The 15,375-nt window shown below is 45.9% G+C and overlaps 1 protein-coding gene across 3 annotated transcripts in view; it reads right to left on the reverse strand.

Moving 5' to 3' along the window:
- Positions 1-8,189, reverse strand: part of PLEKHM3 (pleckstrin homology domain containing M3) — an 84,383-nt gene extending 76,194 nt beyond the window's left edge. The window contains exons 1-2 of one of the 3 annotated variants that reach the window (XM_051786850.1): positions 8,163-8,189; positions 7,358-7,440 (exon numbers count right to left, since the gene is read on the reverse strand). The gene's annotated coding sequence lies outside the window, so the exon portion shown is untranslated. Of the gene's footprint in view, positions 1-6,938; positions 7,020-7,357; positions 7,494-8,162 lie in introns of those variants that run through there. The other 2 variants (XM_051786849.1, XM_051786851.1) reach the window with 2 other exon arrangements.
- Positions 8,190-15,375: the final 7,186 nt, after the last annotated feature.

Genomic DNA, 15,375 nt, shown 5'->3' on the forward strand with positions numbered 1-15,375 from the left:
GCCAAACTAAACTGACCTCATATCCAGTAGGATGCTGAATCACAAGGTCATGAGAAGATGACAAGCCCCTGCATCACACGGTTCACAAACTGCAGCATTCGTACCTTCCAAAGTAGTCTGTTTGCCCTGCTCCACAAAGATGTGAAAGGTGACCTCAATGGTGGCAGGCTCATCCTTCCTTATGCCACCAGAAGAGTTGTGCCAGTAATTCCCACTAGGAATTGCTGGGATTCTGCAATTACATATCCTCCATAAACACAGTTTGGTGTTTTCTGACAGAGGCATTCAATAAAAATTTAATTCAGATGTCTGTATGGATTTGGTGCCAAGTGAAAGCAAACTTTGACATGGCAGGGTCCATCAGAATCCCCTCCAGGAGGGAAAGCAGTGAAAACCACTTCCTTCATGTAAAGGGGGAAAAAAGGCAAACATTGGGATAAGTTAAACTCCTTTTAAGTTACTATAAAATGTATTGCCTTATGTACTGTTTCTTGAAACACCTGAGATTACCCAAAGACATTCAGTCTAAGGCAGTGAATATGAGAGGAAGAGAGAAGCTATTGAAGACCACCAAAGCTATAGGGAACTATAAGGACAGATTTGTGCTCATCCAGCCCCTGGGAACTTGTCTTACCGAAAAAAGGGTGAAGGAACATGCCACATTATACTCAGAAAAAATTGCTGGACACAGGGACTGCAGCAGCTGAAAAACAGCTTTTCTTTATGTTTGCCTAGGACTGATACAGTTTTCATCCATGAACATGCAGCAGTCAGATAATTAATGTGCATTTACGAGATGAGTAAAGTCATTACTATCACAAGAGGTAAACAGCAAGGATTACTGGTCATGGCACATGAGGCACTGAAGTTCAGTTTAGTCAAGATTACCTTCCTTAGAGAAGCCACACGGACCTAACCTAGGTGACAGCACAATGTGACACAAAGAAAAATCAGGGATGACAAATGCCAAGGAACATACACTGGAAGAGATCATTTAACCTCCTCATGTGTTTTTCTGGATCCTCATGGGCCAAGGAAAACATCCATGCATTGTATGGCAAAATTTAAAAAGCACAGAAAATGCCAGGGTAGAGAGTAATCTTGTAGGTGATATGTACCACCACAACAGGCACCTGCTGTGCACCCCCAGCTTATGCATCATGTACAGGACTGTTCATTCAAGCTCAGGCAGGAGGGAAAGCTGGAACCAGCGTGTGCTTAGGAACCAGTGACTGAAGAGATCCATTTAGCTCACCAATCCATCCAAAAAGTAAATTTAAAAGAAACACCTTTCAGTTTGGTTTTCTAAGGAAACAGTTTGTGCAACCACCCTGCAATCAGCCAGTTATTCTCCTTCTCTCTCTTTCTTTTGAACTGCACAATAACTTCAACTAGATGTGACAAAGCAGTAGTGTCCTTAAAGATGCAGTTCTTAAACCGCTGTTCAACACTGGACAGGAAACAAGTCCAAAGTTACCCTGCTGCTAACGGAGAAGCAGGCAAAACTCAGTCCCTCTCCTTTCTAGGAGCCCAGTTCCACCACATGGGTCTCTAAATTAGCCATGGCACAAGTGACTAATGAGAGATGGATCTGAAAACACTGGGAAGCAAAGGGGGAAAGCAGGAAGAAAGAACAGGAGGTATCACCCAACTTGATAAGTGATCTTGTTGGTTTTGGTACTCAGAGGACTTCCTCTTCAGTACACAGGTAAGAGAGATGTACAACACAACAGATAAATAGGGACTTCCCCTTTTCTCTTGTATTTGGAAAGAAAATTAGAAAGCAACAATCAATGATGTTCACAAGCAAAGTGTTCTGGAGGAAATGCATAAATGATAGGAGCTCTCAGCAAGCAAAAGATAGCAAAAGACAGGTTATATTAAAAGTTCCCCAAGTCTCATTGGTTCTTAATGACTCTTGGGCTCAAATTCCTGGCAAAGATTCGGGTTTCTGAGAATTTTATCTCAAGAGCTCAAGAGGAGTTTTACAAGTTACCTGTAATCAAACAGAGAGCAGGGGTGCCTCAGCCACCACAGAGCTTGCCCTGTTCCCTTCTCAACATCCTGGAACCCGCTGTGGGAACCAGCTCTGCTTATCTCATGCTGCATTACAACTGTGGCTTGAAATGGGCTCCAATGCCAATAAGGAAAACAGAGGGAGAAATTCAGTTGGGTAACAACTGGATAGCAGAGCAAATTCAAGCAGCTTCAGGGACATTTATTTCTGTTACGTCGCAGGTCTGGCCCACTACAGTCCAGTTTATGGTCTGAAGAACAGGTCATCTGAAGAAAAGATGGATGCACAGATGTATTTGAATACAACCCACTGGGGCTGGAGCAGATAGTACCTAATGAGCTTTTCTGCCTGTCAGTCTCAGCAACCTCATACAGTGATCTGAATGTCTTCCAGTGGCACCTTGAAAAATTACAGCTTATTAGTTGTGCCACTACAAGGATTTCTGACTTGCTCTGTAAGTCACATCAGCCAAGTACTGCCCAGAATCTAAAGAGCACACACTTAGGTCAATGACAGTCCTTAAAAACCAGGCTCCACTGTGGGGAATCCCTGAAAAAAAAAACCTATGAAGCTGAAGACTTAGATGCTACCTCCTAGTTAGGAAGTTGAGCTGTATTTGTCACACGGGCACACCTGAGTGGGCAGAGGAGAGAACGAGGATGCACAGATGGCTGACTGTCACACACACAGGCTTTCCCATTGCCTGTGCAGTTCTATGCATTGCTGGCACAGACCGCTTGCACAAAGAGCTGAAGAGCTGTCAGGGGCAGGTACCGCTGAGTGCCCGCTTTTCAGCACCCCCCTGCTGTAACTGGATGACAGATGATGCTTTCTCTATTTACAGTATAGCAAAGCCTACCCTGCAAACACCCAGATGTAATCAAAGAACAGTCCTGTTCACTTACACACTAAGTACTTATAAACCCCAGGCAATACAGTGGCCAGTTCTCTGAGCAGCAACTGAAAACTGCACTCCTGCTTTCCTCTCATACTCACCTTGGAGCTATCACATTCTCTTGTATCCTGGCTGTATTTTTTTCCCTCAGCACAAGGCAAGCCTTCTTCCCGAGTGATTCCAAAACCTCAGGTGACCCACTGCTGTGTACATCAGGTGAGCAACAGAGCACACAAGCTTGCTGGATTCATCATTAAATGGCTGGATTAAATCTACAGTGCATTGCAAGAAACTTTTCATACAGAGGAGATGACAGTTTCAAAGAGGTTGCCATATAGTTGTCACTGGTTGGTTCAACATGACCTAGATAATTGTCTTGAGATCACACATTTAAAGCCCCTCTTCAAATGCCTCTTCCCCCAACAGACAAACCAAAATTATTTGCTTAAAATTTTCAGAATATCCCAGCTTTAAAGTGTCTCACAAAAATATCTTTTGACTCACATTCTTGCACAAGCCCACCAACAATATTCAGGAAAGGCTCACAAAAACTGGAGTAGGAGACTTTCTGGTCAGGAATGCTTGACTATAGGGCCAGGCTCTAGACAGGTTAACTGTGAACTTAAGCATAACCATTTCTGTGTTGCAAACCCCCCCTGTTTGCCACAGTCTTGTTGCCCTTAAGGATGAAATCGACTGCCAACTTTTATCAGTGAAGAAGAGCTCCCATATCCTGTCTGCTAGACCCAGGGAGAGGCAAAGAGCAGGAAGAGCTGCAATTAACTTGGTGCCTAATTACAGTCAAGCTAAAAGACAGCAGTGATCTCTTTTCTACACTACAGAAAACAAAACAAAAATAAACAACTGAGAAACGACGAATTGAAGAAAGAGGTGAAAGCAGGAAGGAAGAAGAATGCCATATTCTGTGAGGGGAAGCAGACCCTTAGTGAGGATACATGAGTCTCACTCTGTGAAGCACAGATTTTCCCCAGCTGCTGATCTGACCCAGTGCCTTTAACAAGGAAGCATCCTCCTCACATGGGTAACTAACACATCACAGCCACAGAACAGCTCATCCAGTGATGAGTACACAGCAATGAATAATAAAAAGTATTTAGAATATACATTAATTTTAACTGCACTTTGGAAGCAGTGATTAAAACACAAGAAACACTAGGCTGAAAAGCACACAAGAACAAGGTGAGTCTGAAGGATGAGAAGGCCACAGTTGTGGAGGAAGATGGACCACAGGAAGCTTTTCTTTTCCAGAAACTGAGGGCTGTACAGCTCTCCAGAGATCTTTATCACTGACTCCTTTGCCTTGAAGCCATCTGACACACATCCTTCCTGGCTGGGGAGCAGCCCCAAGTAATGAAGGGCTGTATCACTTCCTGTGGCTGAGTAACCATCTGAAATCTCAGCAGATGGATTCTGGAAAGGAAGAAGGACCCTTAGCAAGGAAAGGAACAGAAAGCCAAGCAGACTGACCAGAGGGGCATTAGCTGATGGTGACACACAGCCCAGCCTCAGGCCAGCCAAACCCATCAGCATGTGGGCACCTTCTTAGGTTACATCAGCCTGAAATCCAGCCTACCCCTGTGTGTGCGGCCTGCTGGCTGGCTGACCTCACAGGGAGGGGTGCCTGGTGTAGGCAAGGAGAGGCTCTCCTGAGCCCTGGCACTGTCCCTGTAGATTGTCTGGATGCAAACACCTCAAACCCACACTTAGGCACAAAATCCACATGGACAAACAGAACAAAGCAGGGTAGTGATCTGGCCTGAGACATGGATGTGTGGTCTTAAACACACTTGTAGTCTCAAGTAACAACTCAAGGGACAGTGAATGATTTCTATGATTATACTCATTTGCTTTGTGTGTACAGGTTTGTCTAAAGTACAACTTCTATTTTACATGCTGCCCTTTACTGCAAGAACAGTGCCTGTTCTCCAGACACACAGACACCACAAAACAGTCTGTTACCTCCTGAATTCAGCACAGAGTACAGAAATTGTCAGGGAACAGGGTATCCCAGAGGGGCCATACAAACCTCCTCCACTACAAGAGGAAACATGTTGAACTAGACACTCAAGAAACAACAAACAACATGACTAATTTCTAATTGTATCTGCCACTCTATGTACCAGCTTGGCTCCTGCTACGATGTGGGGCAACTTTGTATATGTCAGTTGAAACAAAAATTTTTTTTGTTAAAAACCCAAACATTTCTACTTAATGCCAACTGAAATTTTACAAGTATTTTCTCACTGCCCATTTTCTAGGACTATGTTGAAGGGAAAAGACAGACATTAAATGCTTGAATTGTTTTCTTTTTTTAAAGATCAGAAATTAAGACATTTTCAGTTTGTCCTTGCTGAGCTATGAACAGAAATAAAAGGTGCTGGGAACAACAGCTTCCATTGCCCCAGAGACCAAAAGGAAGGGTAAGAAACACAGTATCTCCCAAAAGAACACAGGAGACATTTCTTCCCTGAGGTCATGGCACAGCTATAAGAAAACACACCTGACATCCAAATCTGTCCAGCACACAACTTTCTGAGTAGCCCTGACCTGCAGCTATAGCTAACTCCTCCCTCCAACTGTGGAACCCAAAGAACTCGGCTGGGACAGTCCAAGCCCTTATACAGTGAGATCTGGATCTCCTGGAACTATTAGGGGTTGCACATTGACATTAACGGAAATGCAGTGCTTAATATCAAACTCATTTCAAGCTTCAGACTAAGCCCTTCTCTTGCCTTTCAAACAGGCATGACCATAGTGGGTTTTCACATTAATGGCCAGGAAAAGAGGGGCAGGAGAAGGAAAAGAAGCAATGATCGAAATAATGCTGAGGTTCAGCAACCTACCACAGCAACCCAAACACTCAGGAACTGGCAGCACTGCCACAACAGCTGACTCTGTGGGCTGGTTGTAACCACAGGTACCAATACAGGGTTGTATGACAACTCAGCACACAAATGCTTACTGTTTTCTAAGCTGAACTCCATCTCCATTAGAGAAAATCTTAGCACAAGCCCAGTAGAAACCTCAAGACATCTGATGACATTGAAATGTTAACACACGATGTGACTTCAGTCTGATAAGGTTCTGCAGGAATAATGTATCTGGTTCCTGTAGACTGATAAGAACTTTCATTCCACTATATAGTGCCCTGTTTCGCATTTTAGATTTCTGATTTTTTTTTAATCCCAAATTTAATGCACTAACTTTGGATAAACAAGCCTTAAAAGCATCAAGATGAAAACTACTGCTGCTTAAAGTATATGGGCATTGGTCCCACTAAGATGCTTTCTTATTCTTACATACTGTGGCTTTTGGTAGTCACTTAGTGGGGTTATGCAGTGACAAAAATTAGATTTGTCTGTACGGCCCTGTGGGATCAGGGCCAAATGTGCATATCTGCAGAACAGATCAGGAGCAAGTCATGGTTCCTTACACAAATGTAAACTGGAGCTTCTTCCCTTCCCTCACTTCGCAAGGCAGTGAGCCCAGCACTTCTGTGGATACTCCAGGTAGCACAAGTTCATTACCATGTAACAGAGACTCTCCTGTTAGGCCTATTTGATTCCAGAAGGCATAACTCTACTGGCTGTGTCTGAGTGCTTGCTCAATAAAAGCAGCAATTTTACTGCAATGTAAGAAGATCACGGCATTATGTCACACTTTGGGCTATTTCCATAGAGAGGGATGTCAGCACCCTGTGCCTACACATCCTGAAGTTTGACTCTACCGACTGGGAGCACCCAAATTCCCGCTGACACCGGGAGCCAGGTGGGGAAAACGAAAGCACAGGGCAGAGGGGAACGTGTATTTCCAGACGGGCACATGACTGCAGGCGTGTTTGTGCTGTAAATGCCAGTGCGGCCGCGCCCGGGCCCTCGCACACAGCCCCGCACAGCTGCGGGAAGCCCGGCCCGGCCCGGCCCGGCCGCCCCGGAGGGGCTGGGGAGCCTGGCAGCCCCCCGCGGCCCCGCCCCGCCCGCGGCCCCCGGCAGTGTCCGCATTTACCTGCCTGCCCGCTCCGGGAGGGCCCCGCCGGCGCCCAGCGCGCCCCTCCTGCCGCCGCGTCCCGCCGCAAAGCCGTCCCGGCCGCCGCGGGAAACGGCTCCGCCGCAACAAGGTTCCTGCCGCCGCCGGGAGCCCCGGGAGCGCCGGCGGAGCGCGGCCTCGAGCCCGCCCTGGGAACGGCGGGGCAGCGGCTCGGCCGCCGCCGCCTGGCCCTGCAACCCGCCGGAGGCTTACTTCCCCTAAAAATATAGTAATAGAGACACCCGCTCGTTTTTCTGTATAAGCACTAGGGGTATAATTGCGCCTTTCCAAGTTTAAAGCAGCCGAGATTCTCGGGGAGCTGACACTTGACTTCAGGAGGGATGGGAAACGCCAAATACTGGCCGGATTTTAACAGTCCCTGGTGCAAGCACGCTTACCTAGGCGCGAAGGCTGCGGGGAGCAGCACGGCGGCGTGTGGATCCACATCGCCACAGGGCAGCAAAAGGATCACTGGCAGAACCTGTTACCCAAGGAAAACAAAGAATTACAAGACAATTACAAATGGCTTATTTCATCAGTCTGTAGCACGGCACCCCACCCGGCAATACAGGTCCTGTAAAAATAACCTCATAGCAAGAAACAGCCATGTGTGGATGAGAGGTGCACCTCAATTTTGACGTTTGGTACGTGCAGAGCAGCCCTGGGTAGCACCGTGCACGCGTTTAAACCCACGGGCGCAGTGGTGTTTCACTGGCTGCATCCCAGGGGAGTCGGCGGTGCTGTGCTGAGCAGCAGAGATGAGGTTAGTGCTGAAATGTAACTGCATGAAGATGTGGTGCTGAACTGAATCCATGAAGAGGATTCACATTCCACAGCAAAAGGCAGGTGTTAGGTCAGCTTGCATCAGTAGTTTTTCTTCTCATCCTAGCACACCAACCACTTAGTGTCTCCTGCTAAATCCAACTGGCACAATTAACAAAGTTGCATTTGTATGGGTTATCTCATTTCAGTGACAGCAAGGATGAATGAGAGCCTTTGGAACAAAAAAATACCAGTTCATCCGATTGAAAATTAATTCATCTTGGCCTTTACAAATAATATATTAGTAGACCACTACACATTTCAAGTCCTGCTCCTAAAGATGAATGGCTTCTTCACTGGGTAAAAGATAAGGATTGATCTTTTTATTCCAATTCAACTGTATGCACTGAGATCCCACAAAGGACGAGGCAGTATCATTACCTGCCATGTTACTTATCACCATCCGGCCTTCTCCCAAATGCTACTGAGACATTTATCTCGGGGGCTCCTCAGAAGGAAGGAGACTCTCTAGGCCTCTTGGGTCTGATGATGTTTGAGAACTTTGTCTCTCTGCCAGATACGAACTAAAAGTTTCCATTCCAGTCTAACAAAATCGTGCAGAGGGTGCGCTGGTCCATCACCTGTGGGGACACAAATGTCAGAGGAGGAGAGCAGGCAGGAAGTGTGTGCTGTATAGAAATCCATCCTTCCCTTGGTTCTGATTTCACTGTCGTGTTGGAGAGAAAGTGCCTCTGTTTAACATTACACTCAGAGAGTTTTCTGGGAAGCGGCCCATATATCATTTTTCACCTGTAGTGAAAAAGTAATTTCATGCTACAGAAAAGCATAGATGTCATTGGTTTTTAGGGGAGGACAGCAGAGAAGCCTTCTTCAAGATCACTCTCTTTTCTGCTCAAAAACAGACTCCCAGAGTCACTTGACAGCCATAAATCTGGAAGGACAGCAACCATGTATGCCGGACCCAGAACAATCCCAGTTGTCTTGGTAGCCAAGTCAAGCACCAGACTTTCAGTGCAGTCAGGCACTATTCCTGACCCCTTTCTTTCCTACAGCCCTAGTATCTCCCACTGGGTTCCTTGGGACCCCATTTGCCAAACACATCCAGGCATTATCCAGGCATTGTCCACTGTGCAACTCCCCCTGCCCCACAATTCTCAGGTCTGTAGGGAACACTGTGTTTCCCCAAGAAAGGAGGGGAACACACAGAGAAAATGGTTGATACTAGTCTTTCAATTTTGTCCTTCTCAGCCCCCTAAAGAGCACTTTTGCCAGCTCTAGATATTCCTATTTCTGTTCTTAAGTGCTGGAAACCCTTTGCAAAGGTATTGGGATGGGTAACATTTTCCATTTCCTAGGCAAAATGCAATTAGCATGCACCTTTCTTACAACGGCTGCTGGAGAACACTTTGGGTTCAAGTCCTTAATTTTCCATTCTGTCTGAGAAGCGCTTTATAAACAACTGCCACCATTTTATTGACAAGAGGAAGAGAATCCATCCCCTTTCTAAATCATATTTATATATCTGTGATCCACCATATGTCCCTCTACCACAGCCTAAAACAACCAAATCTGAGAACAGGTAACTACATTTCCTCCTTCTAATCTGGTACAGATTTCTCTTCCTGCAGTCTGTGTGCCAATTAAAAAAAAAACAATGACCAACATTATCCTTCAAAGTTAGATAACATTCTCTAACTCTGAAGAAATTTCACTTTGATTTTTTTTGTTGTTATTTATATCTATATATCTATAAATATATATAGACATCTTCAAGAATGCAAGTTCCAGATTTTGCAATTTTCATTGCTTAGGTATATCTCTGTCCTACAGAAATCATGAGCTGTTTCCAGCAAGATATATTGGCTAAAGACATGGTGGTGGCTATCTACCAGAATCTTCCATACAGCTTGACTTCCAGCTTTGTCCTCCTTGTTCACAAACCATCAGCACCTGACCCCACACTGAACAGAGTGCACGGAGCCAGTTGTACAAGTGAACAAACTGTGCCCTATTTGTCCATATGATGAAGATGTAAAGGAACTCATCTTCCTGCTACTTGGAATGTCTCAAGTGTCAGCTTTTCACTAGTTTTTAGATCATGGTTCTGCAAGTCTAGACAGTTAACACCGAAAGAGGGAGAAAATTACTCTCTGCTTACACTAGAAACTTATCTGCTTTCCTTGTGGGAGAGTTTGCAGGACCAAGAGCTCTTCAGATCTGAACATCTTCCATAACTACTGCAGAAGTATCTTCTGAAGACCAGATCATTGTTCCACGTACTTCTGAGCTTGTTAATAAGAACTCAACCAATCTTTCTCAAACTGGGAAACACTTAAGAACCTCTGGGCACATCCTTTGCTGGCATAATGTGAAAGGAGCAATGCCCATTTATTGTGGCCAAACTTGCCAGCTCATACCAGCTGAGCATTAAACCCACTGTCTTCGCTGCCTCTGAAGAAGTGGCCTTTTTTCACACGTTTTAATTACTGACTTCCTACATAGAAGCTATTACCTCACAGAAAGGCCATTAACTGGCACATTCAGCACAAGATGAAGCCTTTCTAATAATTGTTCCTTGAGTTCACACTTGTGAAAATAAATATCATCAGATGATTAAATTAAACACTGCAGCCAGCCCAGCTATACACTATTTTCACTTATGATGCAGAAGGGGAGATCAAAGAGAAAGGCCCAGGTAGAGTTATCTCAACTCCTCCAAGTTTGGTTGATAGCTAGCTATTGAACATGCTAATTAGATTCCTGCTTGGGGTGTGCAGCAGAAAATTAACCCTTCCAAAATTGGGTGGTATGGCCATTTTCATGCTCTGTAGTCATCTGGATGCAGAGGGATAACTGTAACTCATCTCCTCTGTATAATAAAGCAGCACACAGTCTGATTCCGATTATGAAGACTCTCGGGCCTCCGTCTCCTTCGGTATCTTGTGTGGGCGCGAGGAGAGCTGTGCCTGGGGAACATGAGGAAAGGCTGGAGGCATTCCAGTCCTGCGGGGTTTCTGCCTCCAGCGCTTCCCTTCCCTTTTGGTGAGCAGACATGCCCGTCTCTGCGGTCCTGCAGCGAGGAGCAACACGGCTCTCTTAAGCACCCTGGCACGGGCACTGTTTAAATAGGCAGATTGTTTCCGAGATGCAGTTTCGCCCAGCACTTCCCCGCTTTGCTTCCTTGGGCCGTGGAGGGCAGGAGAGGCAAGCGAAGCAGTGGGCAGCGTAGTCTGTTCCCACTGCGAGCCCGCTGTCCTCCCGTGAGCGCACACACCCACACAACCAGAAAGCTCTGCTATTCTTCTGCTAATGGGATTGGCACCGCTTAAAGCAGTCTGCGAGGGTATTGTCTGCAACCACAGCAAGAGAAACATTATTCAAAGGCTATTCAGGCCCCAAAAGAAGCGGCAGAGCAGAGTAATTATCGGAGACTCTCCATTAACGAGGGCATCTTTGCTCTTTGTCTGTGTTGGTTTAATAAGGGCCACTAATGGGGCCGGGGGAGGGGCGCACTAATGCTTCTAAACAAACCTCCTTCCCTTCCCCACCCCCGCACTGTGAGGAGAGCTGCCTTTATGGGCACTGACAGCCGGGCTGGGAGTTACCATATTGCAGAGTGACCTTCGGGAAAACTTAGTGTGAACCCAGCCGCTTTCAGCCCCATCCCCACCGAGCCGCTGGGAGCATCGTTTGGGTAGCTGTTCTCTTTATAGCCTTTCCATATTTCCCGGTGCTTGCCAGACCGTTTTGTACACCCCCCGCCCGACCTCTCTCATGTCATCTTGTGACCCTTCATGGCTGGACACGACGGCACTGAGTGGCAGTAATGAGGGACGACAGTGCAGATTAAGTTCTCGCAGAAAAACCTGGGGCTGCTGTCCATTATCCAGCAGCTGTGACTGGGAGATGCTGCTGGGAAGGCAAGACTGGAGCCACCTCCCCTTCCCACACTCCTGGAGAAGGCAGGCTGGCACGTCTCCTACCTTCTGGCTGTGGGCACTTTTCTGGTGATGAAGAGATGGACTGAGGCAAAAGTGAGCATGAACCCCTATCCCGAGATTCCTCAGAGCCACTTTCAGGAGAATGCAGCTAAAATTCTTCTGGGGACTCCTAGACTGTCCCCATCTTCAACCACCAGTTGTAAGGGGCCAGTTTTTGAGTTTGCAATATTACAGGGTCAGATGCATGCTGGTCACTTAAACAGGGAAATGGGGACAAGAGGTCTCAGGAGGTCTCTGCAAAAGGCAGCATTCAAACAATGACCTGTAATGGTACACACAGATTTGAATAAAGAACCATATAGCCTTTTCCACGGTGTTGTGGATACAAGATTGAGAACTGCTAGACTCACTTTTAGCCAATGAGGAACCTAAGGAACAATAAAAGGAAATTATTCCCCCAAATTTAGGCAGGTCTTTTACTGAAGCCAAGCCCTGGGTACTGTGCTATTCTACAAATGATGCACTCCTAATAGATATTTGTACCATACAACCAGTCCATGTACTGCAGAGCAAAGCAGTGCCTGTGTACCTGGATGTGTGCAGGGCAGCAGTCTCAGGAACCTCACTGATGAGCCTCTTTTGATTTTATTCCACTGAGGTATGGAATGACAAAACTCCCTGTACAGGCACCCACGCAGTCCTCTCCACTTAGGCAAATGTCCTGGTGCTAAAGGTTTATCACAAGCAGAGGAAGAAAGACATGTGGAAACTCCTCACTGCTTAAACCACAAGACTCTGGTTTGAAGAAACAGACTCCACACAGGACTTCACCCTTGTTTCCTCACGGCTTGGTAGTTCTGAAATTTTCACGATTTTGGCCTTTTCCTTTCAACATTTCACCAGTAACTGCATCTCTTGTAACAAAAGCAACTTTTCATATGTGCTCCTCTGACTCATCTCTATAGGATCAAAACATCTCAGAACAATCTTGCAGGTCAAACAAAGAGCAATCACCCTTTACACACAGAGAGCTGTCACGGTGAAATTAAATAATACCTGAGGTCATTCTTGCCATGGCAGAACTAGGAAGTGAATACAGTTCTATCTCCAGAGTCTTACTGTAGTGTACCAAGATCAGTGGTATTTCTTCTCCCTCTTTTGAAATGTCTGGAGGATTACACTCCTGAAACAGAAAATCCATCCTATTTTCAGTATTTCATTCTTAATGTTAATCAGTTTTTGTTCATTTTCTTTTTTTCTTTTTAGATGAATAATCATTAAACATACATAAAGCAAAGGATTACTAGGAGCACACGACCTGGCCTCTGATTGGTGTGGGTTTTGCTTTATAAGTGTTTTTAAAAGTCCTCCTTCTTTGCCACCAGCAGATAATACTGTCAGCTTTGTTGCAGATGAATACAATATTTGAACAAAAATAAAATAGCAACTCAGAAGGGAGAACTGAGGTCTCACTAATACCCAAATCAAGGGCAAATGAATGGAAGGATGAAAAAAAAGTTGGCTTCTAACTTAGAAGAAATGGGTGCCACAGAAAAAGTAGTTGCAGCACGTAAAGGAGGGACGGCCATGGCAGACAGAGATTTGTCATGAGAAAGGGCAGTTTTGAGACCCGGCATGAAGGAAAGCTCAGTGAGCAGCTTGTGTATGGCAGGCTGAAATGAGATGGGCCTGTAGAAGGGAGGAGACCTTGCAGTCTCCTGTCTCCCTGTGACAGAGATAGGATGGGCAATGAGAGGGTGGTGGATCTATTTCTTGGAACTTCAGCCAGAACAGTACAGCTGAAGATGAGGCATCAAGTACGAAAGAGATGGAAAGAGAGCAAGTAAGGTCTTGGAAGCAAAGCTTCAGTCTAAGAGCCATCACCTTGCCCATAAGTCTTTGTCCGATCTATTCTCCTCCAGGTATAGTTCCTGCAGTGAGCAGGGAATGACTACACTGGACCTCATCAAGCCAGTTCTATTTAGATTTGCTTTTTAACACCTATAGTTTAATACAAGGATATTTCTTCCCTAGTTTTCTTTTTTTTTTTTATTATTATTAATGCTGCTAGCATTTGAGGCCAACAGACAATGACTGTAAGTGGATTCCTTCCAGGTTGCTCTACTTCACTCTACTGCCATTAACCTGTCACACTTTAAATAACTGTCTAACTGGGATCTGATCTGAATCCCACTAAAACAATGAAAAGGCCTGCATTGGCTGTGCAGTTTTTGGATTGTGCCCTGAATTGTGTTTGAACTCATTTAATGTAGATTTGAGCCATTTATTCAATTGCACCTGTACCTTGAAACCCAGGGGAAATTGAACAGAAAGAGGAGTAAAATATGCATTTCCAGAAAATCTTTTATGTGTGTTTGCAAGCAGAAGACATATTGAAATATGGGACAGGAAGCAGCTATTAATCTCTGCAACTACATCCCGGTTTAGTTCAATGCAACTTCCCTGCTTTGTCTTCGTATCCTTTGAGCTTTTCTTTCTCTACAAAGCAGGCCTTGCTTTGCCAGCTCAGCAAAAGCTGTCCCTCTAATGCCCTCAACTGGTTCTTCCTGCTCCTGCCCTCTCCTTTTCGTTCCTGCAGGCCATCGTCCTGGCCAGCAGGAGTACAGAGAGGTACTCGCTCACTTAGCAGCAGGCAGAGCAAGGCCCCCCAAGAACAGGGGGGACAGTAGCGATTATGTCATATTTTTGCCTGTCCAAGCAGCTGCATTTGGAAGGGTTTAAAGGCAGGAATGCCAGATTAGGATGGTGACTTTCTGCCTTTACTCCTCAGGTATGCCATGGGTTTCCTGTGTGAGTTTAAGCAAGCTGCTTTTGTCTCTACATCTCCACTTCCCTTTTCAGAAAGGGGAATGTTGCTGTAAGGGTACATTTAAGAACACAAACTTTACACTGATAGGGACTGAGAAATTAAGCTGTTCATGAACTCATGTCCTGACCAGTCTGATGTGGCTTCTGTATCCAAACAATCAAAGGACTGCAATCACCACTGTTCAGCCTCCCCATCTTATGGGTGTATAGGCAGCCTTAAGGGATGCAGTTGAATGTTCAGTACTGTCGTTTCCTGACATGTCTTTTGCGCTGCTCCACCTGCCTACAAACTCTCCCTGCCTGCCTTTGCTCCAGGCCCATCTTTCTCCTTGTCCCAGCCCCACACAGTTTCTTGGCCTTTTGTGGCTTGTTTTGGTGCACTCCACGGTTTCTCCAGCTTCCCAGTCATAGGCACTGACCTTGTTCTGGTGTCAGGACACTGCTCACTCTCTTTGTGAAGTCTTTAATACAGCCGACGAGAGGAATATCTATGACTAGGAGAGGTAGCTCAGTGCAGAGATTCCCCTATCCAGCATCAATCCTGCCAGCTTTGGGACTGGGAGTAATAGTGACACCTTAGTGCTGAACAACACTGCACTCACCTGCCTGTGGCACCATGCCAGCAGCCATCCTGCACCCACAGCCAAGAACAGTCCCTCTGCAGAGCAGCACAACTATGTGGAGCCTCCAGCCAATTCAAGGGTCTCTCACACGACACTGCTTGCCTGCAATGTGGATACAGCCTATGCGAGCTCCTTGCTGGGCAGAAAACGCTGTGGGAACAAAATACTGAAGCTGGAGTGAGATCAGTGAACAGATGTTATACAGCATTAACTTCCACTCCAATTCCCCTGGAAAGGTTT

The sequence above is a fragment of the Manacus candei genome, unplaced genomic scaffold, assembly GCF_025592945.1.
Source record: "Manacus candei isolate 608988 ecotype Guabito, Panama unplaced genomic scaffold, ASM2559294v1 h1tg000023l, whole genome shotgun sequence".
NCBI classification, from domain to species: domain Eukaryota; kingdom Metazoa; phylum Chordata; class Aves; order Passeriformes; family Pipridae; genus Manacus; species Manacus candei.